We start from the raw sequence: 19789 nt of genomic DNA, 5'->3' as shown, positions 1-19789 counted from the left end.
CTGCTAGACAGAGCTAAAGAGGGGACATGACAGTCCTCCCCTCTCATAGATGCTTGCCCACAAGCAACTGCAAAGTTGGATGCTGCAAAATAGACTCACCCTCCCAAGTGGCATCCTCTATGGGAAGACCTCTCCAGCGTAGCAAATACTCCCGAATCACCCGTTTTCTCAGCCGTCGTTCCCTCACCTCAAGAATCTCCTTAGGAACCAGAGTCAATTTACCTTCCTCATCCATGGGAGGCAAATCGAGTGATGCTGTAATATGTTGTCCCAGGGCCTTCTTCAGGCATGACACGTGAAACACATTATGAATTTTACTGCCAGGTGGTAACTCAACCTCATAAGCAACCTCTCCAACTCGCCTGAATACTCTATATGGTCTGTAAAAACGAGGTTTGAGCTTCTCAGCTCCTCGTAAGCTATTGTTATAATTTAGACCAGCATCATGAATGAGGTTGTAAATGTTATTATACCAATGCCAACCAAGGATATCGATCCCGATCTCAATGTCCATCAAGTAGTCATATCTCTTCACACTCCCATGCAACTCAAGAGCTGATGTAAACCATGATAAATCTGCAAGTGCATGGGAAATCGCAGTAGGACAGCCACTAACTACCGGAGAGTCAAGGAATATTGAATCACCAACCAACAAACACATAGCTGCCATATCACATGAAATTTGTGACACATCCAAAGAAGAATTGTAGATGCCCTTATCACCAAACAAAATTGTTTCTTGGGTGGCTGTTCCACTACGAATGATATCCATAAAGTCACTGTGCTCATCCATGATTGCATATCCTTCAAATTTGTGATCATCATGAAAGTCCAATGATGCAATATGTGACTCCTCTAAAATTGGTTTGCAATCAACATACTTACTTTGCTTATGCTCAATCTCGAAGTCTTCTTTTCTTGGAAGAAAGTGTGATTGAAGATATGCAACTCTTTGTTGTCTTGCCTGATTTAAACGTTTGTGGCACTCCTTGATTTGTTGTAAGTGCTGCCTTGTCTAGACAAAAAACAACTTAACCTGCCGTGCTCTTTCTAGACCCCCTTCATTCAACCTTCCAGACTGTTCTATCTGAGCTGCTCCAAAGCGCATAAAATCAGTCCCATGGTGAGATGCATCATCAAGCTTATCGCACAACATAATTGCACCTTGTGTAACACCCATGGTAGAATCTCTAGCACTCATCTCTTCATGCTTAGAATTTGCATTAACTTGAAAAAGAAAAGGTATCTTACTTCTGTTATAAAAATCAGAATGACTGTCATGCATTTGTGTCATGTCATCAACTCTTACAAGTACCTCTTTATTGAAAATAACACAAGCATTTTGAGTGCTATCACTTATAGAATATCCTTCATTTGTTATTCCATGTATCATGGTGGCAAACTTTGGAGAATGAGAATGTACACAACTTTTGTCTCTAATCAGAATTTTGGGCTCCTCCTTTATACTTTCTTTCGAATCATCAAACATCACCAACTCTTGACTTGTCCCATGTCTATCTTCCCAAAATTGAATGCCAACATTAGATGACTCGATAACATTGTCTTCTACATGAGTATGGGCTGCTAGCTCACTATTATTACCTTTCCTTGTGTTTCCTTTGAAGTCTTCAACACTGAATTGTACCTGCACACTCTTGGCTGCCACATCTTCAACAATAACCATTAGTTTCCTTGGCTCTTTGTTCACTGCTGATATGCCTATTGTCGGTGTGTTATTGATTTTTCTTGTCTCAACTGAAGTACTGCTGTCAACATCAACTACAAACTCAGCATAAGATAAGTCTTGCTCCTCATTATGTATGGAGTAGTGTATGTCACAAACTTCTTCAGACTGATTTAATACTGTTGTTTTGATATAAACAAATCCAGTCCTCTTGGAAGAGACATCATCAAAATAACCATGCTTAACCAATGTATCATGTATACCAACATTTGCAAATTCAATTTCACTACTTGCTCCATGAATAGGAGCTGCAAATTCATGTAATTGAAAGAGGATGATGCTGCTGTCCTTAATCATAGACTTAGGAATGATTGTAGCCTTTCTTCCATTACCTTGGAAAACTTCAATGCAAGAGTACACTTGCATACACTTGGCAGCCTAATCAAGTAACATATCAAGACTTGAGACTAGGACATCCTTACACTCAAGCAAAGTGTCAACATCATAAAGGTGAGACATCAACATACAAACTGATTTGTGTTCTTCTCTAACTGCTATTATAAAATCAGATTGTGGGCAAAGTTCCCACCACAATCTCATGCTTATTTATCCTTTCATAAATGTCAACCATGCTATAGTTGTCTTCCCCATCCTTCTTGGATTTGTACCCATATGAAATCAAAATATTTATGTCCCAATTTAGGAAATCAGAATTATGTTCAAACCTTCCCAAGGTGTCTTCATTGCCATTCCTTGTATTGTTCTTGAGGGTAGGGTCTCCTTTCATGAATGTTGACCTATGAAGTGTACCCTGCTGCAAGTAACATGGATTTATAGCTCCCATAGCTGCCTTTAATCTAATCCATACCTTCACCTCCATGATTGCTATGCTTTTCCTTACCAATTGTCTCCAAGGTGTAGTATGCAAAACAAACCAAACATTATCAAAATGCAAGATCTTCTTAGTAGACAATCTCTTGGACTCCATAATAAGCTCTTTAAGATAAAATGCCTCATGTGACCTTAACAACTGTCCTTTCATTGTAGATGATGCATGATTAGCCAATTTGAAAAGAAATATGTTCCATTCCACACAAATGGATATGTCACTTGTGGCTAGTCCATCAAGTGTGTAAATATCAGCATTAATGTTTTGAGTCTTCAAGGGGCTCTCTAAAAGAGGGAAGTCATAAACTTCATAAGGCAAACTAGACCAAACTGAATTTCTGGAATCATACCTCCTTTCTTCTTCACACAATGTAACATGCTCTTCTTGTGGGCTTACCTCAAGAAGCTTTTCCCTTGTAAGCTCTTCATCTACACATTCTTCCCTTGGAAGAAATAACGATCTAATGTATGACTCTCTTTGTCTTCTTGCATTATCAAGTTGATTGCATCTTTCCTTGAACTCTTGCAAGTGTTGTCTTGCTTGGGTAGCAAGCATCTTTGCTTGCATAGCTCTATCTAACCAATCTCCATTCAACCTTTGGCAATGCTCTATATCTGCTGCCCCAAAGTACACAAAATCTGATTTATGATGGGTTGTTTCATTCATGCTAACCTCTGATTTTTCTTCATGTATGGAATTGGTCTCAACAATAGAGTCAACTAATTCACTAGAGAATGCATTTGTTTCATGTAACTCAACATTCATTCCTTCAGAGCTGTTTCTACTGTCAATATCTCCAATGGAATCCACCTGTAAGACACCTTGCAAGGATGTAGAAGTCTCATATGAATTATTCCCTAATGCTGAGATTTTTTTTCACCAATCAAATCTGCCTGGCTATCAAAGTCGTCAACTAATTTTCTGCCAATCTCATTTGCAGACATCATTTCCTTTGCTCCTCCATTGCTTCCTTGGTTCTCAAATGACTCATGTTGCCTCCTTGGTTGATGACGTGGACTCGAAAGCATCAAGTTATCTTCATCGGGTATTCCCATGAATTGTGTGAAGGAAAAACAGTCACGTATCTTTTTCAAAAGGGAACAATACTTGTCATAGTTGTTCATAACTGTATCATTCAATGTCTTTGCAAGAGACCTCCTCTTTGTACTAGTTGATGAAGTCATACCCTTAGAGTGTCTAGAACTCCTTGAAGGTGTTTGTTCAAATTTTTTCCCTGTTTGTTTATTCTTAGACAACCCTATCATGATGACCAATTTGGTCTGCAACCAAGCTTCAATATAAAATCAAACTACTGAGCTTCACCCAACACGCTGGCAAGATCAAGGCTCTGATACCACTGAAAGATCCTTGATGGATCTTTTAAGTTGACAGGATGTAATTTTTAATTATTTGTTTTAAAATAAATTCTTCCTGTTTATTAAATGATCTTTCAGAGAGAGACAGAAGTTGCAGAAAGGTTGTGTCTTTTGTTTTTGTTTGTATTTTTCCAGATATAGGTAAACAATGAATAACAACAGCAGCAAATATGAAATAGGCTGGAAAATAATGTGCAATAATATAATATTCAGCCAATCCAGAATAGCTACAAATCATACTAGGCAAAATACATAAATGATATGCCAGCAAAGTATCTACCAACCAAAACAATGTTGCCGGCTGCAAGAAAGACCATCCACGCACAATGAAAAGAAATGGCTGATGAATACCAATCAGCAACCCACGTGCCAGCTGGAAGGAGGCCGTACGGTTACTGCAGTCACGTCCAGGCAGCCAAGGAACTCCCACGTGCCAAGCAATATACCCAACATCCAAAGCCAAAGCTCTTCCAATGCTGAACTTGCACTCCAATCAAAGTCTGAAACCAAATGAAGCTGCTGAAACCTTCTATTGGGGTTTGCGTCCCAATATCCAAGCCCTAGGGTTTGCGTCCCAGTTCTCCAGAAATCGCTCCTCAGAGCAAATTCACAAATGCCAAGTTTGAAGATGTAAAAAGATAATAAAATAATGAGCCAACATCTCCTTTTATCTCCCTCTCAAAGCTACTCGAACCCTAAAGGGAGAATATGCTTTTACCTTTATTAAATAATGGCATATTCTTAATTAAAAGGCCTTTATGTATAGGAAAAACACCCCTTTCGTCAAATAACAAAACTCAAGGTGCCAGAAGGTCTCCGGATGATGAAAATAAGTTATAATAATTCAAGACCTTTCTAACGAGCTATAACACATATGCGTGCTTGACCAGAAGAAGCCAAAATCCCCTTATTACTCCAATTAGCTATATAAATAGCTTTATTTAATTAATAAGACGCTAACTTAGGAAATATTAAAAATATATCCCAAATAGCCGTATAATGCTCATCTGACTCCACAAGTCTGAAACAGAGCCTGCCACCTGTCTATGACTATTGTCGGAAATCATGGATCCTCGAGCAATCTTGTCCCTAAAATCTAGGGATGCTCCTAGAAGCTAGGAAACATACCCAAATCTCCTAAAACTGAACCCAAGGAATAGTCTCATGGTAACCCAACCCTGGGTACTGTCAAATCCTCCTAAATAGTAGGAATAGCCTCCACAAAAGAAGGAAATGCCTCCTAAAATTAAGGAACTGCTCCAAACTGGTCCACTACTGCCAGAATACCAAATCCCAAACATTGAATATCCTCTTCGAGTCTCTATCCACCATTGTCAGCCTACAAGACCCCAAAATAAGCTGACTCACATGTCTCTGCTAGACAAAGCTAAAGAGGGGACATGACACATATTGACATCTAGGACTTCAGGAATCGGGTCTTCTCCCCTAACGCATATGGTAAGCCTAGACAGATGGTGGAAAGTGGCATTGCCCAAGCGGCGGGATTTCCTCCAGCAGTACAAAATTATGAGTTAGTGGTAGAGGCTGCTCGGCATTATCAGCCAGGTTCCAGAGTGGTGCTCCTCGAGAAAATGACTCTCCCCAACTTCACTCTTGAGGCCATTGGCGACGCATTCGACATTTCCTTCCCAAACAATCCCACAGCCACGACTATAGACGAAGCACAGGGGGCATATGATATGAATCCGGCCAGATGCAAAACACTGATCAACGAAGAGTGGTACAAGGAGAGAAGGCCTCCAAGCGCCAGAATTGGGAAAAAGACCCCAAGAAGTGACTTTCATAATGAGCATGGGGACATGGTCACATTGCTCAGCAAGGTTATGAGACTTCCTAAATCCAACTACTTTGAAGAGTGGATGTATTATTTCACAGAGCATGTCTTCGTTGGGAAGTCTAAGTTTGACTGGGCCCAGATTATAAGCGACAACATCCACACTCAGCTAATTGAACTCGAGAGCAAAAAGTACTTCAATATGACCTCCTATTTGGTCTACATGTTCGCCAAGAACCAGCCACTACTAGGTTTGATAATGAAAGGTGAAATCAAGAATGGGCCTGGTCAGGTAAAGGGATATGATTGTTACCCATAGCTTCACTATCAGGATATAGCTCAGAGAGAAAGGAACAGCCCGGCTTACGCAGTTGGCCAGTATGAGCGCGCCAATGATGCCTTCACAATGCGCCTGGTCAGGCTAATGCAGGGAGGATTACATATAAGACTCTCGGAGCAAGCTACTATCCTGGTACAGAGATATGGAGCCTCGTTCATCCAGTTCCCAAGGTTCTCCTATATCCGAATAGCGGGCTTTGATGGTGCCCCTCTCCGACTTCCACGGTACCCAACTGACAAGATAGTTCTTATGGAGGTCGCAAGGCAGTCACGTCCGACCGACATCTTACTTAGAGAGAGCAAGCAGGTTGGATTCACGTTCCCCATGATTATAGGCAACCAGGATGTTCATCTGAAGACCCCCACCCTAGCAGAGGAATCCCTCGCAGAGCTGGCCTCTTATGGCCTACAAAAGCATTTTCCAACCAAATGCTTTGATCACGATAATCTGGCAAAGAGAGCCTATGGTAGGCGATATAGAGCAAAGGAGTCAGTTGAGGATTATTGGAAAAACTGTTCTGATGACTATGAGGTCCGGAGGCGTGAATATTCTAGGCTAAGTGTGCAGTAGATGAGACTCTTTGAATACTGCCGGGTCTTGGATCAGTTGACAAATTCAGCGAATTGTTTACAAGTCCAAGAATTTGAGGCAGTAAGGCGTCTTTTGCCAAGCGTTGATTGGTCGCAAGACCCGATCACTGATTTAGAGGCAATCATGGCAGCTCCAGCAAGATATACAGACCAATGGTTGCATCAGCAAATTGAAAGACTAGTCCATGATGGAATCCAGTTCACCTACCACCTAATGGGTAGCCTCGATTCTCAGTCTTCCGAAGATGAAGGAACTTCCAGTGCACCTAGAGAAGAAATTGAAAAACTCAAGAAGAGAAAGAAAGCTAAGGCTTGCAGAGGGACTCGGATGTCAAAGAGAACAAGAAGGGAAAAAATCCCCATTAGGAGGCCATAGGTCACTTCATCATCAAAGGACCCCAGTTCGTCCGACGATGTAGTGGAATTAGATTATATACCTGCTTCGCCTTCCCAGAGTGACATTGATGCATTTGGAGCTGATGATCCTCCCACACCTGTCATGCTAGAAGCTGAGCTAAGAGCCATTGAATCAACCGAACCAGGTAACCAAATAGAGGAAGGAGAAATTCCATCCATTCAAGGGATCGAAGTGCATGAACCCACCCAACAGAGCCGCCATGGACTGCTGCTCCATAATACTACCAAGGATGACTCTACCGTTGAAGGAGAGCAAAGGACAGAGGAGATCCGTGAGCTCGAAAGGACTGAAGAGCAACCACCAAACAAAGGCACCAGACCATTGTTCAGCGAAGTGGGAGAAAATTCAGCTGCAATTAAGGAACTTGGCACGTCCTCCACCCCTTCGGTAACAGAACAATTGCAAATTTGTGATGAGACGGCTGAGAACATCAAGGAACAAAGTACAGATTTGGCCATAGCATCAGCCCAGACTGTGCCTCAGGAATGGTTGATTGCCCGAGCCCAGCGCAAGGCCGCCACCAAACCACCTATCGATTTGGAGGACATATTCTCACACATAGACCAAGCTAAAGCTAAGTGGAAGAAAAAACCCAAGGCATATTCCAGAATCACCAAAGATGAGCAAAGAAACCGCACTCTCCACATCGCCTCCCCACCTGTAGACAAGCCAGCAAATCAGATTACACTGGCAGATTATAGCATCACGACTGTCCCATCGGACGAGCCACTAAGGAGCAGGAAAATGAGGAATTCAAGGATTTAGTACAGAACATGCTCAGGCAACTTGAAGAGATAACAGCTGAAAAGGACATGTATCGAGCTCGTGCTGAGCAGGCCGAAGGATACATCGATCAACTCCTGAGGCCACTACACAATGTTTCCGAGTCCCATATTCCCTCGATGGCATTGGCTCAGAGAACAACATCAGAATTTGAAGGAGTACGAGACACTGCAAAGGCCGTCAAGGAATGGATACAAGGCATCAAAAGGAGGGGAGGACGAATCCTTGAGGAAGTCAAGGAAATGACTCACCACCAAGAGACCACTTTGGTTAAGCTGTTAGAGGTAAAAAGGGAATCCCTTAGAATGCATGAAGTGGTTGTCACTACTCTTCCCCTCATGAGAGCTCTTTTCTGGACCCATGCATAGATTCCTACATTGTCCGCCATCCTCGATCCGTATAACATCAGCACTCTTAAGGAATGGTACTGAACTGTCACCATGAAAAATGACACGAGAAATCATTGATAAAGAACACGATGCATGTGAGACAATTCTGAAAACCATGCAAGAACTTGGCAAAACGATCCTCCGATCAATGGTTTCGGGATGGAAAAATGACTAGTTTGATGACGTGATACAACCAGATTGGGAAGAAAGATTGGGCACGAATAGGATCACGTATTCTGTTAAGGACTTAAGTTTTGCTGGTTAATTCCATTCAGACATGTTGTGCTTCGAGCGTAACCGTTCCAACTGGAAGGATGGTTTGAAGCATGTGGACCAGTACCTCGAGGGCATGAAATATAAAATTCGCCATCCTCCTATGCCTCCATTCAGTCTGCTATTCCAATTGTGTCGCAGATTCCAGGAATATGTTCGCGAAACACGCGCCGTAGGTCGGGATCTTTGGCAAGAGTATTTGCATGGTGAAGATGAATTTCTAGAAAAGGAATGTGAAGCTGAAAAAGAAAAAGTGCTTTCCTAAAGTACTTTTCCTTTTTTTTAACTTTAAAAGTGCTTTTCCTTCTTCTAATTTTGAATATACACCTTTTCAACCAAAAGGTCATATTTGACTTTCAAGTCAACTAAAATGTAAAACTTTATGAATGCACCATTTTGGATAATTTTGGATAAGTTTTAATTATCCTTTTTGGGTAGTTATTGCCCATTTTGGGGTGGTTGTTGATATTTGCCTCCCATTTATGGGTATGGGCAGCCATGTTCATGGATGAATCTGGGCCACTTGTCTAGGTTAAATCTGGGCCATTCATCCATTTTGAAGCCTATAAAAGGGATTGGTTTTCCCTCTTTTTTGTAAGAAGTTCTTGGATTGTTGCAAAAGCTGTGGCGAAATTTACAGGAATTAATGCAAAGTTAAAATTGTTTCAAGTTTCCTTGTGAGTGCATGGTCTCCTTCTTCATTAATCTAGGAATTTTTTCAATTATGTTTATTTCCTTTATATAGCATTTTCAAATAAACATCCGATAGAATCCTCGCAGTTCACACCATTAGGGAATGGCTGATTGCCCTTCTTTCTGTATGGTTAATCTGAACCTTTCATGTATTTAGTTTGGTTATTGAATGCTCACTGAATGAATGTGAAAATTCTAATGTTGTATTTGATAAGATGAAAATCCTATTTTCCTTTGAAGATCGCACTAGATTTATGCAAGTATTGTGCTTAAATAGCTGGTGATGCTTAGTCTAGTTATTTGGAGGTGTCCGTTTGTTTACTGAATCTGCTATCTTAGTTAAAATTTATATTTTATGCATCTCTCTCTCCCTATCCTTCCCTCCTTTTCTTTTTTTTATCAAGAGAATCCACAGTCCTATTGAAGAAAGTATCAACCCAACTCAAATCATTTGATAAGCAAGACCATTAATGTTTTGGGGAACTCATCCAGCAATCGCCTATCTCACCGTAAGTCCCCCTTGTGTTTCCAGCATAAACACATCAAACCATTGAGCAATCCCGCAGTCAAGACCTGACAAACAAAACCTTGAGGTTGTCCGCTTTGATTAAACGTAGAAAATAGCATTAGGGATTTCCTTATCTCAAGAGAGGATAGGATACTCAGCGAGTTCATTCTATTCTGCGTTGGCTGTATGGAGTTTGCAGCAATGCGATTTCAGACACCCAGAATCAACAGAAGCTTTATGCTGATTGACAGTCAGAATATCCTTAAGGCACTTAAGGATAACATTCAACATGCATAGAATCAACAGAAGCTTTATGCTGATTGACACAGGATTGAGAGGATCTTTGAGGTTGGTGTATGGTTTTCTTGCAATTACAACCCTATAGGCAGAGTACTCTCAAGTAGAGTGGGGCTGAAAAGATTAGGCCTAGATTTTATGGTCCTTACAGAGTTCTTTAGAGGTTTGGAGAGGTTGCTTACGAGCTTGAGTTACCTTAAGAGAGAAAGATACATAATGTTTTCCATGTATCTTGTTTGAAGAAGGATTTGGGCTAGCACCTTACCTCATCACCAACTAGAAATTCATATCAGACTTGTGGGATCGTGTTAATTGTATGTACATTGTTCTTTTAAGCAAAAGAAAGTTTCCTTGATTGCCTTTTATGTGTTATGCCTTATACTACTTTATATCAGCAATTTCTTTCATATAGCATTCAAGAATATTTCATTAACATCAAAAAACTAGTCAAAACAACAACAAAATCAGTTAAACCCCTTCCAACATACGCTGGCCAAAGACTTAACAGCAAACAAACGGTTGCACATAACATCAAATTTTGGGGAAGACTTGAAAAAATGGATTGGGGATCTTTTATATTCTTTCACTTTTTATGCGAAATACCAAACCAAGTTTCGGTCCTTGATAGGCATAGTTCCAAGCGGGGTTTCTAGCTCCTTTAGGACAAGTGCCTACAAATGATGGACGCATTGACCCTAAACCTGAAGCTTCAACTTCTTTATTTGCCATTATATATTAACCTACACATACAAATACCAAGCACAAGTTGTTAATATTTTAATAAAAAAATTAACAAACAAACAAATCTATTTTAAATGATTAAAGATTAGATGAAATCAATAAAAAATTAATCTTGTGATTCTAATCTATGATTCTAAGCATTTGCTTAAAGAAAAAAGAGTCAAACTATAAAAATTTGCAAGGTTTGAAACTATGAAAAAATATGAAAAACAATGAAAAAATTAGCAAAAAATTGTAAAAAATGGTGGAAAAACTTGTTGTTTGCAATCTAAATCTGATTTAGAGTGTTAACTTATGGCATTGATGTTTTTTGTTAAACCTATAAGTAGTAAAACAAAGCAAAATGTTAATGTTACCAGATTTTCACCTACAGGCTCAATCAGGTAGAGCCACTAGGTTCTTTTTGAGAAAATGGTATATTTCATAGCCTCTCTATGTTGCATTCAAGTACAAATGAAGTAACCTCAAAAGAATGCAGAAAAAAAAGATTGTAAAGTAAAAGCATTTCATTGATATAAATGTACGAAGGATTAGGCAAGTCTTTTCAAAGAAATGTAGTCTTTATTTAAAAGATAGAATGCATGTCTCATAAAATAAGCCGTGAGACTGACCATGTTCATTCGATATGCATGATGCACATGAAAGCTAAATTATACATGAATAAGTAAATGCTAAAAATGCATGTCTAGAGGGTGACCAGTCATTGCCTGAATAACTGGCGCTTGTTGGCTGATCCATAAATCTGCTAGTGTCGTCCTGCTCCTCCTTGCTTCCCAAGTCCTCAACGCTCCTTTTTCCTGCATGATTCAATAGGCAATAAGTTAGAACTGTGTTCTAAGCAATGAAAGGTCATACACTATACATGAGCATTCACTTATACATGTATAAGTCAGTCCTAATGTGCAAAGAAAGGAGATGCATATTTTAAGTATCCAAGAGAAATCAGGAAAATCATCATACATATGCATATTATTGCTAACATGTTTGCTTCATTTGCAGGATTAGGAAAAGAACATCTTGCTGGTCATAAACTTCACAAATGAGTGGGGGTAAATGAGGCTCCCACAAGGGTTGAGCCCAGCTCATATGAAAGCAACTGTTACCTATTTTTCGTTCCTGGCTGAAAAATAGGTTGAGAAATGCTAGCATGAACAAAAGAAAGCTAGTGTATACTTATTCTCTATTTTTTGTGTTTTAAAGATGGTGTTTCTAAGTACTTCTATTCTGTAACAACAAAGAGAGAAACATCTCATTGCAAAAGAAAAGTATTTTATTCATATTCAAAATTGCGTCCCACACAAGGAGCCGTGGGACTAGCTACGTGCATCCAGTGCAAAAAGGAAATATACATATATGTATGCAAGTACAAAGGAAAAAATGAGGAAAGGCATGTCAAGAATGGAACCAGTCATTGCCTGAATGACTGGAACAGTTGAGGTACGCTCGTCGTCGCCTTTGTCTTGCTGCTCCCCCCTGGTCCGTTGAGGCTTTCTTTCTGATATCTGCAAGAGGTTGAAACAAACAATGTGTTAGAAAATTTTGTTCTAAGCAATAGCTGGCTGCATTTCTGACATATGCACTAATGCATGCATATATATATATGGTCCCTACGTACATTGAATGCATATAACTCGCATCACAAAGGAATCTCCAAAGGCAAAAAATCAGATCAAAGGAAAGTCACCATAAATATGCATTTTTGCTAACAGGTTTGTTTCATGTGCAGGAAAGGGAAAAAAAGGACAGCTTGCTGGTTATGAAATTCACTAAGATGAGTGGAGATGAATGCGGCTCCCACAAGGGTTGAGCCCAGCTCATGTGGAGAATGGCAAGGTTTCATACAAATGATCAACAAGACGACATCTTATGCGTCAAGCCTAAAAGATTTTTATGATAAGCTGGAAAAGGCGTGATTGATCAGACATTTCAACAAATTCAAGACAGCTGCGTCCTTGGAAATAATATGCAGATTTTAAGAGAATAATGTTTTAAATGGCAGCTACAGTTTTCATAAAATATCTAATTTTAATGCACAGCATTAAATGACAGATGACAAAGGGAGAGTTTTTAATGTTGTTTTTCACCATTTTCAGTCCAAACAGTCATTCAGAAATGCACAACAAAATGCCAAGTTGCTAGTGTTGGAAGTATCACAATAAAGACTATATAAAAGGGTGAGATTATGACAGAATTCTCTACAATTCCTGGAATAAGGTAGTGGAAAGTATGGTATGAAATAGGAGGTTGAAATTAAGTACTAAGAGGTTAAGTTTGGGTAAAAAAAAAAAAAACAAGAACAGTTCTGAAGGTTTTTCTGTCATCTAATTTTTGGATACAAGCAAGACTTTGAATACTTATTTGTAGGGCCCCTAGGGCTGGAGAAAGGAAAGCAAAGGATAAACAACCTTTCATGTTTAGCAAGGTTTCAACCATACAGTCTGTTCGTAAGTCTGAAGTAACTATATGAAGATGACAGACTTTAAAGGTCATGGAAGGTTAATGATTTATTCTTCAAAGAGATAATGAGAATCTATGGTCCACCAAAAAGCAATAATATGGACAGGAATATGAGGTTTTGTAGCTACTCTTGGAAGACTCTTCCAAAAAGGTTGAATACATAGTTGCCATTCAGTCCTACATTTCCCCCACAAAACAAGGATTTCGAAGAATCGAAACAGTTTTGGCTACATAAAAATGGTTTGGAATTTCCCAAAGATTGTTCCTATGTAAATGTTCAATCTACTATGTATGAGGAGAAATATAAAGCCTGGTTCCCTTCAAGTTTTGTGTTTAGAAGATCTGGACTGATGCCAGTGGCTCATACAATAAGAGCTTCAAAGGTGTTGCATGCTCTTGACAACTTTAAAACATGTTCAAGGAAGGCCAATTGAAGCACATAGAGCTATTTTAGTAGCACGCTCACCATTTTTCAAGAAGAGATTCCAGACAGACTGGAGGCTTGATATAGCTGTGGATGACATGGAAGATTTGGTTAGAATATGTAAGGTGTGCAAATGTGAGGGACTGAAAAACTGCTGTTGGAAATGAACTTAAGCATCAAAAATATGCGAACTATAAATTGTTGAGAGATGCCGATGATTCTCAAAAGAGATTTATTTTACAAGGATCCTCTCTCCTAGAACAAGAAAGGCTTCCTGCTGCCATGCACCGGCTTTTACATTTGTCGCTTGAGAAGTCTCAAAGAGAGATGAAAAGTTCAGAAAATATAGGACAAAGCACTGGCCTTATTGATTTTACGGACACCTTTGATAGTTCGAATATATCCAAGACTGTGAAAAATACAAGTGCAAACATTGAAGTTTCCAGTGAAAAAGGGGACTTAAAGGAGTTTTTTGGACAAGATGTAACTGCATGTGGCCAGAAGATGGAAATGGGCATTCAGTTTCAAGATAAATGTGAAATTTCAAACAGTAATCAGGCAGAAAAGTGCTGTCAAGAGTCTAAAATGCATTGCAAGCTTGATACTGATGAGATGTCTTTGATTGATCATGCTGATGTCTGTTTCATTGTTGAAGGGAAAAAATTCCGGAGCCATCAAGTGATTTTGGCTTCGAGGTCAGACTACTTCAAGGCCAGGTTGTCAAGAACTACTAGTTTTCTTAAAGGAAAGGATGTATTGCAGGATGGAACTTCTTTGATGGAGGCACTCCAAATTTTGAGAGCACAGGTCAAGTTAATTCATCCCTGGAAGTCAGTACATGGGTCATAGCGAAAGATATACTTGGACAGAACAAGAAAGGAAAGAGTTATCTGGCACAAAAGATGATTTTCGTATGTCAGAGCTAAATGCTAAAGTTGATGAAACCTGAAAGACTCAAACCAGTAAAGGAACCTGTTTGTGGAAGCTCATTCTGTTCAAAGGGGCTTTTGTGGTGAAATATAATTCCAGAGCCAGTTTTATCAGGGCAGTATCTACAGTCATGGCAATCTGCTACAGCATTACCAAATATATAGGATCTAACATGCCAAGTAGAGTTGAATCTGATAAGCAATCCAGCTAATGCAAAATCCCTGCCTAAGAGATAAATAGGAATGCGCGATAAGCTATTGTCTTCTATAAATCATTATAAAAGGAGAGACGCTTGTTTCATGTCAGCACATTGTGATGGTGAAACTAGTAGACTTATGCCTGCAGGGGTAATAACGAAAGATGTTATTTGGCATAAACCAGTCTTGTTACTGGATTGAAGCAGCATGACCCATCAACAACAAACTGATGCTCCTCAAAACTCATTAAGTTTATGCAATGCATGCAACCAACAAAATCACAACTCAGACCATGGGAACCAACATTCATTAGTACATCCTAGAAGGGAAAGTCAAATGGCCTTGAGTTTAGGCACAAAAATATGTGCTCAGGAAGCATCACAGGCATCTGACTTATTAGCAGAGAGTGTTATTATAGTTAAGAATAGCATACAGAGTTTTGAATGCTTACAATATGGAAAACACAGCAGTTCGAATTATTATTTATCATAATTATGATAGAAAAGAGAGAGACAATCCTGCAGTGCTGAGTTAAAAGCTTACAGAAAGTGCAACAAATCACATAAGTAGATTTTTTTTACAAATATAAACAGATGGAAAGCAGGTTCGAATGCCATGAAATATTTCAGGAAAAACACAGAGAGGAAAGCCATGCATATTACATTGAAAAACATTTTTTCCTTCTAGAATCGGTAAAGAATGGTGAACCTGTGAAGAATAACAGATGCAAGGTGAAAGAATCGCGCCCAGCAAGGAAGGAGTCGCTTCGAACACCCAAAAAATGCTCAGAAACGCAACAGATTTCCACAGCGGCTCCATAAAATGAGCCCGAAGCTAGCAAAAATGCAGTCAAAGAGCCGGCCGTAAGCAAAAGGAGCGCCCAGCACTCATTTCGGCACCCAGAACAGAGAGCAAACTGACGTTTTTCTTCTTTCCACGCCCAGTTCAAACCCTAGCGGCGCCCAGAAGGATGCAGAGCGAAGTTTCCAGAATTATCGAACAACAAAAGTGAAGAGGCTAATGGAGATTTTAGGGTTATGTCTCCCTTAAGATGTCTTCAAAAAAATCATTTCTATTCCCTTCTTATGCCACGCAATATGCATGGAGGCCATAGTAAGGTTCGCATATGCTTCTAAGTGATTTTAATCACTTTAAACACTTTGTAAATCTCTTGTTTCCTAAGTGATTTCATATCACTTAATGTCTCCCCTTGCAAATTTCTTAGCAAGATAACCTTTAAAACTCAAAAAATACGCCCTCTAAGAGATGTTAACAAATAAATTTTTTAAAGTTTTTCTTTTAAATTTTTTTTTTTATTATTATTTGATCAAACATAGGTTTGGTTTTATTTTTATTTTATATTTAAAAAATTAATAAAATATAATAAAAAGATTTTATTTATTAAAGTGTAAATCAACACTTTTATTAAATATATTTTTTATTACATTTTATTATTTAATAAATAAAAATAATAAAATTGTGTTATTAAAGTGATTTATTTATTTTGTCACTTTAAATAAAACGATTCTATTATTTTTATGTTATTAAGACCTTTAAATATAAATGAAAATAAAGTCAAACAAATGTCTGACCAGATAATAATAAATTTTTTTTAAAAAAATCACTTTATTAGATATTTTGTTTGGGCAAAGGGAGGGATATTTTTGCATTTATGAGGGCTTGCAGGCCTGTCAGAGACATTTCAGGGTCATTTATGTTGCATTTATGAGGTTTTATGGTTGCAGAATGGATGACTTAGCCTTTTGGCTCAGGTTTATCCCTTTTGAGATATTTTTGAGGCCCAAAAAGTAGGTTTTTTGAGTTTGCTCGACCTAAAATGAGGAGGTGGAGTCTTCTTGATAACTTTGGGAAAAAAGCATATATACTAAGAGCCTTCATTTTTGTAAGGGTTCTGATTCATTCATCTTGGAGCAGACTGTAATTTTTTAGTTCTCTCTGCAGGAAGGGATGTCTTTGTAACACATTTTCAGGATTTATAAAGCTTGGTGATACCTGTTTGGCAAAGATAATAGCTTGGTTTACTCCTCTACTCCTCATCTTTCTCTGTTACTGCATCTTCAAGGTTAGTCAGTTCTTTGGTGGTTGGCTTTTGCCCCCCTTAAAATTTACATTTCCTTTTGATGCCTTATGCAGAAACATATATACTACTTGCAGGTCATTAGCTGTGTTTTAATGATTAATAGTCTTAGGTTATGAAAAGGTTTTTTCTCCTCTCAGGACTGTGATTATCCAGCCTGCTTATGAAGCATTGATGCAAGGGTCATGGGTTGTTGGTTAGTGTAAAAAAGGGTTTATTATCATTGTTGTACTGTGTGTCTTTTGCTTAGATAGATTTCAAAAAGAATACCATCTGGTGCAATCACCTTAGATTCAGATTTTAGTTTTACATTTTCTCCTCCTTACTCTTTTCCCTGAAGAAATTGTTAGTTTAGGTGCAGAATCTGAAAAGAACCAGCTTACTCTGGAGGTTCACTCCATTTTTTAGGCAACCCACAGGCCTAGGAGGGTTCCCATGTGTCACAAGCCTACTGAGTTGATAGCTTAGCAAACAGGGGCGCAGGTTCAAGTGATAACAGCAACAACAATGTCTCATACAATCAAGTTATATCAGAGCTGATGACAAATGAAGAGCAACAAAAATCAAGGCCTTAGAGGACATTCAATATTGCATATTCAAAAGACTATAGTGGTTATGCAACCCTTGAGACAGCGAAAGGACATGTGCAGTCTATCTTACCTTAAAGGGGAGTGTGTTAATGAAATAGCAGCCATGGTGACGTGCTAGTCAGTCAAGATAGAGATTCATGGGTTTGCAATAAAGGAAGCATTAATGTTGCCATAGAAAAGTGGTACAGATAGTTCCAAAGGACTGTGAGATTCCAAGTCATTATTAGTTATAAGGTCTCGTAGTTGCAGGTGTTAAAGGCAATGCTCAACTTTCAAAAAGACTATCATAGAACAGATCATAACAGTAAACATCTGAAAGTAGCTCCAAAATATGATGACATTAATACCTTTGTTGTAGCACACATTCATAATGCCATATATGAGAGGAATAAAGAGCATTCACCAAACTTATACATATTAAGGGCAAATCTGAACTATTAGGAAGCATACAAAATCCAATAGCAGCTTCAGGTAATTGACTGTCCTAGGACAATGATCGGATATTTTAAAAAACTCAGAGTAGCCAATGGGAAAGGTACGGTGAATTTATTCACTGTTAAAGGTCTAATAAAAAAAAACCAGTAAACTATTATGACAGCTAGATGACAATGAATGATGAGCAGTTTTTAGTTGTCCTCAGTAAGGAAGGGGAACAAGACTAACTTAGCAATAGTCTTTATAGCAGCATATCATGAAGATAGTCCAATTTCTTTGGTCTGCTGCAAATTGAAGATGATCACAGCAGTTTCAAAGATAGTATGAGCAGCTACAACAGACATGAATCATAATGGCTAAGGTCTCACACATTCATATATGCCATTGGGGAGACTTTTATTGTTTTCTCGAACTCATAAGTGTTGAACAGCATGAAAAAGGGAAGTATTCAGATACACCACATGAGGGGCATAACAATCATATAAGCTTAAGGTCACCACAGTCACCATTCATGCTTAATGGAGAATACGTTAATGCAAGGGCATGCAGCAGCAAAGACCCATTTTTATCAGTCATATGAGAAATGGAGGAGTATTTGTTAACAAATAGTGAGTTACAGCAGTCCATTGAGGGGATTATTGTCACATAGTTTTCACAGTTAATGAGTTTTCAGTTGTCATAGTATTGATGAGGAGCCTCATGTCATTTCAAACTCAATGCACAGTTTTAGGAAAAACCCTCAGCAAGGTAAATGCAGTCGTATTCTTTCAAATAGTCATTAAGATTATTTGGCGATGAGAGGGGCAGCTAAAGTACGAATTTCTGAGCCATTTTCCAATAAATTATCATTATGTGTCACAAACTTGGGCTCGATACATAAAAAGACAAAGATAGCAGCCCATGCTATGAAATAAACAAGTGCAGCAATATATATAGGCAGCCATAAGCACAAAAGAATTATGATAGAAAACCATAAGAATATCCATAGCCCAAAGCAGTGACAGTCCCTCAACAAGTTCGTGACCAGCTCACTAAGAAAGCAATACATACAGACTGTCATATTGAAAATATTGATGCTGAAGGATTTCACATGAATTCATGAAATGGAAAGACAAAATTGAAAGGATAAAGAGGTAGCTCGTAGTGGCCAAAGTGTGACTAAATCTGGTTTGATTCTTATCATGTGGCTTCCTCTACAAACAAGCATGGTGGATCTTCTTGGAGGTCAAGGACAAGAAGGTTAACTCTAGAAACGTGAAGGCAAGGATATAAAGAGGACAAATGCATGTTAAAAGCAAATTGTGACCAAAACTCAGAAAAAGATCAAAAGGCTGCAGAAGGTGGAGATTCAAAAAATAAGAAGCATCATCTGCTTTTACTAGAGCTACTGGAGTTTTTAGAAAATGAATATTTTTGTAAACAGTTTCAGGCATAGACCAAATTTCAAAAAGCAAATGGGAGGGTTTATAATGTTTTTTCCACCATTTTCAGTCCTTAGAAGTGTTCAACAAAAAAAGATCGAATTGCTAAAAACAGAGGGAAAATCACCTGAAGCAGCCATTAATGGCCAGCACACAGCAGTATTGTTTTCACATTTTTTCATTCAGTATTTTTTAAGAAAAATCTGATAAAGCCATTATTTTTGGTAGGAAGTATGCACCTGGAAATCAGAAAATCATTACCAGAATTTCGGAAACCCTTAGAATGTAGCAAGCAGCCATTAATGGCCAGCACATAGCAGTATTGTTTTCACATTTTTTCATTCAGTATTTTTTAAGAAAAATCTGATAAAGCCATTATTTTCGGTAGGAAGTATGCACCTGGAAATTAGAAAATCATTTCCAGAATTTTGGAAACCCTCAGAATGTAGCAAGAAATCATC

The 19789-nt window shown here is 38.6% G+C and overlaps 1 protein-coding gene and 1 long non-coding RNA gene across 2 annotated transcripts in view; one reads left to right on the top strand and one right to left on the bottom strand.

Moving 5' to 3' along the window:
• The window catches only part of LOC131053391 (probable LRR receptor-like serine/threonine-protein kinase At1g56130), a 172804-nt gene that overhangs the window by 48824 nt on the left and 104191 nt on the right, over nt 1-19789 (top strand). The gene's annotated exons all lie outside the window — the stretch shown is intronic.
• LOC131859891 (uncharacterized) overlaps nt 11325-19789 on the bottom strand; it is a 110490-nt gene continuing 102025 nt past the window's right edge. The window contains exon 3 of the long non-coding RNA XR_009359472.1: nt 11325-11573. This is a non-coding gene — a long non-coding RNA (uncharacterized LOC131859891). The remainder of the gene's footprint in view (nt 11574-19789) is intronic.

The sequence above is a fragment of the Cryptomeria japonica genome, chromosome 11 (assembly GCF_030272615.1).
Source record: "Cryptomeria japonica chromosome 11, Sugi_1.0, whole genome shotgun sequence".
In the NCBI taxonomy this organism is placed as follows: Eukaryota; Viridiplantae; Streptophyta; class Pinopsida; order Cupressales; family Cupressaceae; genus Cryptomeria; species Cryptomeria japonica.
This window is presented reverse-complemented; position numbering and strand designations above follow the sequence as displayed.